The sequence below is a fragment of the Drosophila subpulchrella genome, chromosome 2R (genome assembly GCF_014743375.2).
Source record: "Drosophila subpulchrella strain 33 F10 #4 breed RU33 chromosome 2R, RU_Dsub_v1.1 Primary Assembly, whole genome shotgun sequence".
NCBI classification, from domain to species: domain Eukaryota; kingdom Metazoa; phylum Arthropoda; class Insecta; order Diptera; family Drosophilidae; genus Drosophila; species Drosophila subpulchrella.
This window is the reverse complement of record NC_050611.1, coordinates 12,446,892-12,458,063: the sequence shown is the minus strand read 5'-3', so window position 1 is coordinate 12,458,063 and position 11,172 is coordinate 12,446,892. Positions and strand designations below refer to the sequence as shown.

Sequence of the window (11,172 nt, the reverse complement as noted above, 5' to 3'; positions counted from 1 at the left end):
AACCGGTTGTCCCTGCTCCACGACTCCGACTTTGCCTGTATTCGTGTGTGATTTATAGTTACGCACAAGCGCGCAAATCCAATTAGACGAACTGGCTGACTGGCTGACTGACTGGCTAACTGACTGACTGACTGGCCAACTGACTATCTGACAATCCGAAGCATGGCCCGCAGCAAATGCCACCAGGTTATAGGACGGCCGCTGGTTCGATTCGATCTGAAGATCTCGGCCCAATCTCCCACAGGCACTTCACCACAGTTGTCACTGGCCGAGAGCAAAATATTGGCCCAAAAGACACTATAAAATGTTTTAAATTGCTTTACCATTTTGAATTATTGATAGCATCTTTCATATTCTAAGATCTTATCAATACCCAAATTTAAATATCTTGTTTCATGGCAGACGAATTTACCTTCTTTTTAAATTAACTATAAATGTTAATGTTTATATAACAATATAACATTTAAATATTTTACTTTATAAGAAATAGATCATAATAATGCTTATATTATTACTCAATAATATTTATAGCTTTAAAAGAAAGAATCTTAAATATAAAATATAAGCTAAGTTGGAGACTGAATGATTAATAAATTATTAATATATATTTTTTTAAGTAGCCTGAAAATAAATTTTCAATAAATATTTTCCAGGGGACTTTTTTCGGGTTTTAGATCGGAGGTCCATTGTTCAGCCTAGTAAGATTGAGTTATTTTTGAGAAAACCAAATGTCTTCCTTTATTATATGCATACATAAAGTCAGCTATTACCCCATTTATCTGTCTTTTACTGTACAATAAAAGATACAAATGGGTCGGGAGACTGTATCTGTTTTTGATGTTTACATCATCGCCAATGGCGGAACTTCAGTAGTGGCCCGGCCACACAAATGTCGTCCATCGTCTACTGTCCGTCTTTGTTGCATTTTTCAAAAATATACACATTCGAAGAGCGAAAGAAAAACGAACTGCAGCCGCATCTTTATCTAAAAATTGAATTGAAATGTATGTCATAATACCTTTGGCATGCCGGCCAGTTGCTTGACATTAAAAATGCGATGCCCCGAAGTCCCCTCCCCCCACCGACAACCCCTTTCGGCCAGGAAAAAACCACATATGGCTTAATGCAAATTTACTGCCATATGGAGCAGAAAAGCTGATGACGTAGTCATCGTCTCACTGAAATTGAAATGCAACTCACATTTGGGGCCCGCTCCTAGTAAAACATTTTGTGCTTTTCATTTTTTCGCAAAAGGGCCCTGGTGTTTGGAGGTTTCTGTTATTGCCGTCGCCGTTGTTGTTGTTTCCCACGTTAAATGGGTCTCCAGTGCGATATCGCTATATCGAGATCTGGGTCCCCATCCCCGATGAGGGAGTGTTCCACACGTTCCGCACACCTGAATGCTTAAACAGTTCGGACCTGGCGACGGAATCGGAATCGGAGTCCGGATAACCGATAACCTTCGGGTGAATTCGGGGCTTTTCCTATGGAAAGTCAAGCCGGTCTACGGATTTGGTAACAGCCGCCGGACAATAGACCGAATTTGGTATGTGCCGGCAAGGGGCAAGAGCAGATTGATTGATAGTCTCGGCACATTCCAAGCTTCCCTTTACATGCACTTTGAGAAATCTGTACTTTCTTATGAAAATAAAAATGATGTTATAAGTATCAGCTTCTCTAACTCAAACTACCATCTCCCCCTAACGAATTCGACTTGTAAAAAATGTTATTAAGATAATTAATTAGGGTGTAGCTTAAAATGTTTTAGTCTAGTAAAGACTTTCAGCTGGAAAAGTTTAATAAAAAATGCGTTGCAAATTGCCATCGAATAGTAATAAAGCTTAGAAAATATTGTCTCAGGTTTATTGTTAAACAAGAAAAGTTTTGTTTTTCAGCAAGTTGCCAAAATAATTGGTAAAGGAAGGTCCGATTACTCATAGGTGTTATCTACTTTGCTAATTTAAAATGCCAAACCGCAACTTTTTTCCGTGTACACCCCCTCCATAAACGTGTTTCGCTCCTTCCCTTTCGCACTTTCCCAGTTCATAACTCTCTTGCGTCTTTTGCAAAGCAAATGCGATTGGATCAACAGGCCAAAGCGATGATTAATTGGGAATGACGACTGGAGGTGCGAACCTGGGTTTGGGAATACGAAATGGGAGATGAGGAGGTGTTGTACCATACCATTGAAGATGGGTCAGATCCCAAAACAGATCGTCTAAAATCGTTCAATGAACCAATCGGAAATATACGAAAGAACTGGAGATCTACGATCTGTCTGAAAATAGACACCGTTGTTAGACCAATGCCATTTATATTGATTGGGCTTTGTTCTGGGTTCGGGACTCTTGCGAAATGATATTTGCATGTTTGGGCCAACCTTTCGCTTGTACCGTTAAATCAGCGCCACTCTCTTAGCACGGCCGTAAACAATAAATTAGCCAAAGCAGAAACAAAATGCCTCATTAGCACCTGGCTTGCGTGCGATATCCGAGAGCTTTCGATTTAACGGTTTGGTCATGCCCGATAAAGTGATTGAAGCCCAATTTGATTTGGGCCAAAGGGTTCAAGTTCGAATTTAATTAGGTTCTTTTTTGAAAGCATAAACATTCTGTTCTATACATATCCAGTTCTTAGTTCCTATTACAGTGTTGGCCACTTGTACTTCCTTGATTTCAGGGTCTTAAGTGCTTTTCCTAAGTTTTTTATATTTTTTAGTGGTTTTTAGGTTCAAATCTTCTTTATCCTTTTCATTTTTTTGTGCAACTCTAATATATTTATGCCTTGAATAACTGCTTTATCCCTTCATCTAAATTATAGGGTTTAGGGGATCTTCTAAAGAAATATACACAATCGGCCTATACTTTTGAGAACATTTTTCTCAGAACCTTCGCTTAGAACCTAACCGAAGTATGCGACCCATTAGAGACCCATTTCGAGTTTCACCTACGATCTATCAAATCAATGTTTTTGAGTTGAAAAAGATTTATTATACATACACTAAACTTGAACTCATGAAAATCGTATTGGTTTAATCTTCGAAGTAATGAGGATGTTCTAAAACGCTCTATATGAGAGTCACAGGAATTAGGAAAAGCAATAAATATTAATGATAGGTGCAGACCAAAACGTGCAATTTTCAAAGAAACACATCGCATTGTTCAAAGATTTCTTTTTGGTAAGAAGTTCAAGTTCAGAACCCGACTTCGTTGGTGGTCTTGGGTCGCCTGTTTCCTCTTCTGATTCTCCTGAGAGCACACACTCTTAATTAAAATCAACTTGCGCTGAAATGAAAAGTGCAAACAGAACATAAATCAACTTTGAGTGAATCAGAATCAGAATCGGATTCGGAATCGGAGTCCTCAAGATGCCCGGATCTCTTTTCAGGCCCGAACTGGACCCAACGGCCTTGCTTATCAGCCGTTTTCCCTTACTTTCCTCATTCGCTGGCTCTTTTGGCTGGCCGTCTTGCCACACGATCTTCTTATTCCCTTTGTTTTCTTTTTCGGGTTCAGTTTTTTAATTTTACATTTTCTTTTTTGGTTTTTGGCTAAGTTGCAGGCCATTTTGCCGCAACAGGTTCTTGGCTCGCTTCTTTGGCTCTCTCTCTTTCGCCGTGGAGTCTTCCAGTCTTCCGTCCCACTTTCCGAACTCTCCTCTTCCATATGGCTAAGAACTGGACAGCGGCAACAGGTTCTGAGCGAAGAGAGCCCAAACCGTCGCTCTCCCTCAGTCTCCCACTGAGATAAGTGACTTTCAATACGAAATACAAATATACCTGTTTGCTTTGGCTCTGCTTGATAAGAGGCTCTAACCCCCATTATTTAGCACTAAATTTACCACTGGGTCTTACACTCTCTCTCCCGCTCGCACACACACTCTCGCAAGCCACAGGTAGAGCTGCAGCAACAACGGCTCGGTAGAGTCTCAAGATAGAGATACTCTCTCTCTTTCTCCGCCTCTCTGGTGGACTGATTTCCAGCTGGCTGTTAACGTGGCCCAATCGTAGAAATTGAGGGTATACTAGACTGGCGAAATAGCTTGGAACAAAGATGATGAAGAGTAATAAAAACTCCCCTTCTTCTAAAAAGGGGCACTATAGCATAGAATTCCTACTAAGTCATTCAAATTATTTCCCACTTTTTGGTGAATATATCCTATTTATGTAAAATAAAAAACTTAACTTTAAGTAAAATAAATAATGTTGGATAATTATCATGTTATATGGATGTTTTCTATAAAATTCTAAAATATCTTTTAAAGTTACGTAAATATAAAGATAGTATTCCATTTAGATATAGAAATTGATTGTATTTCGAATATATGTCTGATATGGTGTAAGATATGTATGAAAAACATCTCGAAATATATTAAATTTATCAGAAAACGTGTAGTGGTATTCTCAGTCAAGATATTACATTTCATTAGGAGAGTAAGAAAATGCAAATGCTGTTCTTCTAAAATAGGACATTATAGCATAGCAACCTGACTAAGTCATTCAAATTATTGCCTACTTTTTGGCGAATATATCCTATTTATAATCACTTTTAAGTGTTTTTGCAAAGGAAAAAATATAAAGTACTTAACTTGAAGTTAAATAAATTATGTGGGATAATTATCATGTTATATGGATATTTTCATTAAAATTCCATTTATTTATAGATATTGATTGTATTCCGAATATTATTATGATATGGTGTAAGGTACATATGTATGAAATAGATTTTAAAATATATGAAATTGATCAGAAAACTTGTAGTTGTATCTCAGTCAAGATATCACATTTCGTTAGGAGATTGCTTTATATCAGATATATCTTGGGATGACATATATGGGTACACTCTAGTCGTGTCATTCGAATCCGTATAAAGCGGTCTGCGGCATTTTCGCAATCCGAGAGAGTTAAAGAGGGAGAACGGGCTGGCATGAGCCCGATTGGGAGAGACATGTGGCACCCGGGCACGAGCTTTGTCTGATCGCGAGTTTCAGTCTTCTTTTGGCTCTCGCAGCGTGCAGTTCGTGAGGAAAAGCGGAAAACCCAAGGAAACTCAGAGCGTTGCATGCCCCGCGATTCGGGGCTCGTGTCCGTATACGTGTGTACCTGTGTGCCCGCGTGTGCGTGTGTGTGTGCTAGCTTGTGAGTTAACAAAAAATTAAGCAACCAAAAAATGCACAACAAATTAAATGCAGTTTCTAGTCAATGAATATGCTGTGAATAAGTTTAATCAGCTCTCAAGCTCGCGTAAAAAGCAAAGAAAAAAAGAGAGAGAAGTCATAAAAAAACGAAGAAACAACAACAATTAGTGGCCAAAAGCACGAAACGGCATTAAAAGCGACAAAAACAAAAGGTGTCGTGTAAAAATGTGCCTGAAGAATTACAAAATTCAGCAAACATAAACAAAAAAGAATACCGTGTACACAGATCAACCTTCGAGGCTTTAAGAATTCAACCGCCCAAAATAATAGTTCTTAAACAAAAACCTTTGAGTGTTGCGGCTGCTTTGCCTTTTAGCGGGTGGCAAGAAGTTTCAGATTCTCCCTCTTCTTAATCTTCATCGTATTCTTCTGCGTCTTCTCGTCTTTTTTTTCGTGGCTGCCCCAACAAGTTTTCCCCCCAACAACAGCGATTTTTCCAACCAGTTTTTGGCGCTTGCCATTTTCCGCGCTTCAAAACTTCTGCCCCTTCTTCTGCTTCTTCTTTTTTTTTCTTCTTCTTCTGCATGTGAGGAGTCGAAGAAAGAGTTGGGAAGAAAGAGTGTCTGAGTGAGACGGGGATATAGACAAGGTGGAGCTCAAGAGCAGCTGCAAATTTCGCATGGGTCAGTTTCAAAGACGAAACCATTCCGATCTCGTTTCCATTTCTACACCTTTAACCATAAAACCTGGCTTAGAAAGATCCCCACTCGAAATAGATGTCAGGCAGTACGTGTTTTGGATTATTTTCGACGGGCGCCACCCGGTAAAAAATACACATTTGCGGTAAGAAACATAATTCATTTGGCAAATGTATCTTAGAACTGGCATCTGAGCTGTTGTTCGTGAGACCACCGAGGAGTTACATAAACGAATGCACCAAAAAAGATTCCGAGAACTTGAAACCGAAGGTGTTTTTTTCTAGACTCGATTAAGGAGTGTTAGAACGCGGAACAAAGAAGGTTAGAAAACACTAATGCAATTGAAAAGCTGATAAGGCAGGTAGAGTCAACTAATGGAAACAATTAGGTTAGTGATATAGAAAAGCAACAAGAGCGCATTTAAAAGTAAATATATTATAGGCCAAAAAAACTGAAAAAAAGTGTTCATAACTTGAAAAGTTTAACTATAGCTAGAGCATTGACATGTTTATTTCTAAAAAAATCTTTCCTTATTTTGATCAAAATAAATGTTTAATAAATCCATTAGATTTAAATAATCGACGTTGTTATTAGACTACCGTTTAATGGATCTACTTTCATAAAAAAACCATCGTAATTTAAATGCAAAGATTGGCCTGATTTGGCCTAAACAATAACTGAAGCACAGCCCCAAGTCAGTGGAAAAATTTGCATAGACAACGAGGCTAGAAGAAAACAAATTCTCGAGTGCTAAAGAATTCCGTTTCTGATTCTGCCAGCGATAACGGATAATAAAGAGCAGGAAAGGCAGAACGAATAATTCAAATCCCCCCGCCCAGGTGACAGTTCTGCACTGCAATCCAGGGAAAGTGGGCGTTAATGGGAGAATGGGCGAATGGGCGGGGCTCGTGGTTCGGGGGGAAGGAACTCGGAGCAGGCGTAGGGTTTCCATGTCGTTTCCATGTGACGACTTATCAACGAAGAGGGGTTGGGGGGATCGCTTAGCATCAACATCAAATACTACTCAAGAATTTCCAAGCAAACTTGTTTGCTCAACTTGCCAGCGATTTGTGGGAGGAATGGGGGGATTGCCACACAGAAAGAAACAAACAGAAGAGAACTACAAGAAGTTCCTGATAATAGAAGAATCAAAGAATCCTACCCTAAGAAGATTCTGATTGTAGAACAATTAACAGAAGAGACTAAACTGATTTAAACTTTTTTATTAAAATGAATACCAGATAAAAGTTTTTAATAATAAGGCATCCATAAAAGATTAATGTCAATAGTAAACTCTTTCAGTTTTTTTCTCCGTGTAGCCAGGAAGGTAGGTAGGTGGTTCTGGTGGTTAAGGTGGAGGTGGAGCAAAACCGAGTTCAATACACTCGGCGGCGTTCAGTGACGAACATTTGGCTTTCGGGTGTTTTGAACTCATTTCGAAATGCGTAAAATTTGTTTTGTCTCTCGGTCTTTTAATGTGACTGCCGTCGAGCGATTGATTAAATTATAGAGATGTGTTGTCGAGCGCCAATTGGTTTGCCGATGATCTATTTAATTAGGAAGGCAAACATCCGTGGAATGCGCTGCGATGCGACCTTGCCATATTTGACGACTGGCTTTTCTATCTGCTTTTCATTCCCAGCCTTTTCAAGTTGTCAACTTCATTGGCAACCCGTTTGTGTTTCTTTTTCATTTTTTTTTTTCCTGTTACCTCTTACCATGGAGAGTTTTATCTTATCGGGCACTGTTACCGGCTTGGCGGGCTAAGACTAATTATAATCTTATCTGTCACAACTAAGTAGTGCAAACATCAGTGGAACTGTAAGCGAAACAGAAACCCATTGAAACATCACTCGTCGAGAATTCGGGTTCAGATCTGAGTTCCCTCGCTCGGTGGAGCTGTAAATTCCTCACATAATAAGCTAAAATTTCGGGAAAACAACTTGCAAAGTGTTTTCCCAAATTGCGCAAAAATGTGTGATCCCCTTGCCTGTCAGTCCAGCTAAGCAAATAAACACTGGCAATGATATAGGGGAGAATACCACCAGAAGAATTCAACAAGCCAAAAAAGAAAAGGTTCCCAAGAAACTGCCATTTCATCATTATTTGAGATGGGACGGGCTGCGAGGCAGGAAAAGATTTACCAAAGGTGAAAGCAACAACAGTTGTTTTAGAAGCGATCAAACTTTCTCAGACTGCATAACTGTTTAAAGTGAATTCCATAAGCCATCAAGGGGTTCTCGGTAATAAATATTATACGGATTATTTACTTGAATTAATACTTGTCCCCATAATGCGTATTTGTTTTCTAAATTATTTGGGGAGGGCAAAGCTACTGCAATGAAATCTGTGGCCCTAAGTTTGTGTTCAGAACTTAAACAGGTGACATAAGATACATATATGAGTATTTAGAACAATATAAGAGTAATTACAAAATGAATATGATCAGCTTTGTTTTACCTATTGCCTAAAAATTGATATCTTCGTTAGGAAAATTTCAGTTATGATAGTTCTAAAGACATTTTATTGGTACCTTTTCCTTTCTTTTCAGGGGTTTCTGAGTTTTTACAGTTTATATTTGCATTGCATAGAGTGCGAGGAATTCGCTGAGCAAATATTTGTGCCCCATACCACTTGTTTGTATCTGTATCTGTATCTGTATCTGCCTCCATATAGCAGATACTTTCCACCTTGGGCCAGCATCTCGGTGGTTGTGAAAATGATAAGCGAAACGAACGACCTTGTTTTCGAAGCCAACGACCTTCGCAATTTACCAAACCAATTACAACTTCCCCGGGCAAACAAGAGATGTAGCATCCTGCTGCGAGATTGTGATCTGGGATCAGGGATGTGGTATTCTGGGATCAGCACTCCGCACTCCGAAATCCGGGATCCGACGGAAGTAAGGTGGAACAATTGACGGGATCGTAGGATCTGCTTAGGTAGTTGACAGGATCATGACAGGATCGCAGAGAATGAGTTTCAAATCTGCGTCCTCTTTTTCTCTATACCCGGTGTTTTTCGCGAGGGTTTCTCGCTGTGTGGGTGGGGTATTTTCATTTGCAACTACCAAGAAGCGCGGCTTGGGAATATTTTTTTTCCATCTTTTTGTTATTTGCTGCAAGCCAAGCGCGGCGGAGCACTAAAGAAAGCGTTGAACTTGCTGCAGGTTGCAATTGCCCATGTTGCCAGGCCCTTTTTTGCGGAAATCCAGCGAACGAATTACATTTAATTGTAAATTTATGCGTCTGCTTCCGTCCCCCGACCCCAAATCACCCCCTCCAACCTTTAGTTTGGACTTGGGTAGTGTGAATGCCTCGCGATCTTCACCTTTGTGTGAATGTTTCTGCAGCAGGTAGTTGTGTGAGAATTGACAAAATTATAATGAGTCGACAATGTTGAGAGTGCACAGGGAAAAAGATGATTCAGCTTATGAAAAAGTATAAATGTATTTCTAAACAGAATATTTGCTTAAAATAAACATTTTATAGGGATGTCATCATATGTCATCAGTCAAGTGACAAAATAATGCATAATATTATTGCTGTCTAACAACCAACGTTTTTTGTAATAAAACTATATTTGTTTTACACTGTTAAAAAAATTAAAAAGAATAATTCACTATTTGATTCAAAAATTTCTTTTTTCAATATCTAGTTTACATTATTCAACTTAACCAGTAAATATCAATTTGATCCTATGAATGTCAATTGTATCTCAAAAATTTGTATTGGCAAATAAAGATCATAATATAAAATATATTATTTTCCCAGTGTGCCCTTTAAAACCACCAAAACGAACGGCAGCCTTGCCAACACCTCCGCCCAGGTACATAGGTACACATAATCATAACACATAGCCGGGCAGGTAACAATTTCCATTCATCTCGGTGCTGCTTTGTTACGCTTGTTAGTAGCTGACACTACAGTTCAGATTTACGACGACCTTTGGGCCTCTTTGCATGCGGCTATCAGGTATCCGGGCAACTCAATCTCGGAACACTCTTTTTCGGAAACCGACCACCTACACAGCGTGTTATATTCGGCAGATACTTTTAAGCTGATAGGCTAAGACTTGGCTAAGAAACGGTTTGCTGAAGTGAAAACAGGGGTCACAGTTCAAAAAGAGAATCCCGAAGGTTGCCAAAACAATATCTCTGTGATTTATTGTCCTTTCAAGAGATTCTCGTTGCGGAGATTAAGATATCAGCAGCAGTCAATTGGAAGATGTTGAAGCCGTATTTAATTTTATGTTTTTCTTTCTTTGAGGAAACAATTCTCCCTGGATCTACCGAACATTATTGTTAATAGAGATCAATATGCGTTTCGCTTTGGCGGGGTTTTAGCCATTTGTGACCTCGCCATCGATTGGTTGGCAATAAAAACCCGTTCTGGGGACTCGAACTGGGAGCTGCTAACTGGAATTGGAACTGGGAGCTGGGAAGTGGGAGCTGGGAACTGGGAGCCGACTAGCACTTGGTATTGGTTATTGGGTATTGGGGCTGCATTCGTGTGCCGGGGTGTGTGTGCTCATTTTGCTGGCGCCACTCCGATTTTGCATGTTTTCCGCATTTTGTTTTTGTCATTTTGCATTTTGACTTGGAATTTTTCTGGCCAGCAAAAGTGTCTAATTTCGATGCAGACAAAAACGAATAGCCAGAAAAGCCACTTCTACGACAATTACCTGGTTGTCGACACGAGTTTCGGTACTGACCGAAATCGAAAATTCTACCCAAGGCCATAATTAACAAATTGGTGATTAGCCGGAAAGCTTTCTCAGTCGAAAGTCGACAGGGACCAGGGGGCATGAAAGTGCATTTAGCAATGTCATTGCACTCCTGAAAAGTTGCAGCCAGCAGATTTATCTACCACGTACTTTGCCCCCATCCCGAAAACAGGCTTCCTCTTTGGGGGCTTCTTGCCTGGGCCTAGGTCTTCTGCTTCTACACAGGGAAAAAATTGTAGGAAGATTAGGAATATGTTCTTAATTCAAGTCTTTTAGTCTGTAAATGTTAAATAAAAACATATTAAATATATTCCAATTAAACAATCTAGTAATGGCACAACATTTTAGAAATAATAAAATATGCAGAAATATTTTTACTCCCTTTTCCGCTTTAACTAGTTGGGAATTATAAGAACGTAGTGCAATATATGGGTAGCAAAAGCACAAAAACCCTGTTTTTGGAAGGCTGAAAGTTTGATTAAAACGAAACCTAAAGAATCTTATTCCCTGTATCGAAAGGATTATCTTTTGGCCAGTGTAGGTCCGTGTTCGTTTTGTGTCTGGGTTTGTCAACAGCCTGGCAGAATCCAGTTTTCGCCTAGGATCGCATCGA

At 39.5% G+C, this 11,172-nt stretch overlaps 1 protein-coding gene across 3 annotated transcripts in view; it reads left to right on the top strand.

Moving 5' to 3' along the window:
* The first annotated feature begins 5,002 nt into the window (after positions 1 to 5,002).
* Positions 5,003 to 11,172, top strand: part of LOC119549620 (protein Shroom) — a 48,882-nt gene continuing 42,712 nt past the window's right edge. For 2 of the 3 annotated variants that reach the window (XM_037857794.1, XM_037857793.1), the window contains exon 1: positions 5,009 to 5,137. The gene's annotated coding sequence lies outside the window, so the exon portion shown is untranslated. Of the gene's footprint in view, positions 5,138 to 11,172 lie in introns of all 3 variants that reach the window. The other variant, XM_037857795.1, reaches the window with a different exon arrangement.